Source organism: Anas acuta, chromosome 4 (genome assembly GCF_963932015.1).
Source record: "Anas acuta chromosome 4, bAnaAcu1.1, whole genome shotgun sequence".
In the NCBI taxonomy this organism is placed as follows: Eukaryota; Metazoa; Chordata; class Aves; order Anseriformes; family Anatidae; genus Anas; species Anas acuta.
The window spans coordinates 62,008,660-62,011,033 of record NC_088982.1 but is presented as its reverse complement, the minus strand read 5'-3'; positions in this window follow the sequence as shown (position 1 = coordinate 62,011,033).

Sequence of the window (2,374 nt, the reverse complement as noted above, 5' to 3'; positions counted from 1 at the left end):
TAAGAGCTTTCCAGGTAAAAATAATGCTGCTGTTCCCGATAGCAGTTTCTTTTCTGGCTGTATGTTACCCATCAGGAAAAATGTTGGCCATTCAGAAATATTGAACAAAGCTCCATCCTCACATGTCACAAACCACACGTGTAATACAGTGACTAAAAGAAATCTCAGCTGACACAACAGAAATACCTCTAAATATACAAATTTAAGCAGGTTACATGGTCTTCAGCCATCAGTCCTCACCAATCGTCCACAAACGCATGGGGTGCACGACAACTGTGTTGTGCTTTTAACCCGGCCGGCACCTTCTGGGATAGATTCTATGATTCCGTGACAGATTCTAGGATAGATTCTGTCTAGGATAGATTTGTAGGAGAGATTCTTTGAGAGATTCTACGATAGATTCTAAATACTATGATAGTTCCCATGATAGTTCCTATGATAGATTCTATGATTCCATGACAGATTCAATGATTCTATTACTAATTCTGTGACCGATTCTGTGACAGATTCTATGACTCTAGGATAGATTGGATCTATGACAGATTCTAGGACAGATTCTGTGATTCTATCACAGATTCTATGACTGATTCTGTGACCGATTCTATGATACATTATATGATAGATTCTGTGATTTTGTGATAGATTCTGTGATAGATTCTGGTCCTCCAGAGACATTCACAGCCTGGCTGGAACAGAATTTAACCCCAAAGCCTCTGTTTCCAGTGTGCCTGGAGGGCAGGGAAGGGGCCCTGCAAGGAGGATGCGAGATTTTTCCCCGATTTAGGAGGAGTCGTGACAGTGGGGGGAACCCCGGTGTGGTCCTGCAGAAGCTGGGGGCTTCACTCTAGGAGCAAAGTCAGTGCAGCAGGCACGATCCAGGCTAACAGCAGAACAATGTAGTTGTAATGCTGCGAGTAATATTAATATTTGCACTGGAGTGCAGCACCATTTCTGACAGGCTCTTGGGGATTCCACTTCTATTAATGGAGATCAGGCAGTTTCTCTCCCTAATCTCTCATTGCCCAGCGTTTCTCACTAGCTGTGAACAAGGGCTCAGCATTCTCTCTTGCCAGAACTGGGCTCTGCAATGCAGAGCCAGAGGGAAAAAAAAAGAAAGAAAAGAAAAGAAAAAGCATTAAATTTCCCCCCAAACATAACAAAAGAAGACTTCCAACCCCCATACATCTGGCTTATTTCCTAAAGCAGACTCAGAGCAAAATGAAGTGAAAACATGCTTCTATAGCTTGTATGACACACGGATGCTTTAAAAACAGCTTGCTGCTCTAGCCTATCATTATTAGCATCACAACAGATACACGGCAGAAATCAGGACCCTCCCTGATGACAGAGAGCCTGCGTGGCCTTTATGGATCCATATATATTTACAGAGACATAAACACACACGTACACGTGCTTTTTAAAATAGATGTAACTTGTAACGCAGACAGCACAGCATAAACGCCTAGAGAGTTTACCACACGCCACAGAAATACATCACCCAGGCAGTTTTAATCTTATCTTTAATTCTCTTTTTACCCTCTGCAGAATTTATGAAAAGATAGCGGAAATGCACAGTATCTCATCAGATATTTATTTATTCATTTAAAATATTAATATGGGAGAATCCCATCACAATATTGCCAAGCGAGAAGCAGCAGACAGGAGCAGAAATGTATTGCAAACAGGCCTACGTGGCTGTGCAACACCTTGCTGACATCTTTCTGGGGTTTATTTCCCCACTTTTCTGAAGCCAGCTGAGGGGAAAGCTTCAAGCACTTTCCAGTCTGGCAAGGCAAATTGATTTGTGCTGTTATTTGAAGGGATTTTTTTGCAACAGCTTCTGCCTGGCATGGGTTCAGAATGAGACGGAGACCTCTGGTTTCAGACTCTTCAATTGCTGAGTGCTCGCTTATAGAGGTCTCCAAGCAGGAAAGCTTTGCTGACCATGCTGAATATTTGCCCTCTCTGCCTCTGACCCTTCTCTGCCTCTTACCTTGAGAAGTACGTGGACTTTTTTAGACAAACAGGGAAAAGTGAGATGTTTCATCCCTACTCCCAAATCTCTCTAAAGGATGCTACTCGCCAGCCCGTGCTCCTTGTGCTGGTAACGCATTTAAATCTGATTTCCCCCAAATCCATTGCACACGAAATCAGCAGCCTCACTGAAAAACACGGCTCGCAAACTTTAGGTGACCCTCTGCTGCCTTGCAGCTCACCATGGAAAGCCCTCTCTGCCCAGACCGGCTGGGGCACCCACCTCCCTTTTTGGAAGGAATTCACCCGTAAGAGCCTGCTGATTTCTGCTCAATCCCTTTCCCCAGTTGTGTGCCACAATGCTCGGGGCAGAACTGCCGATTAGCAACTTGCTGTTTGC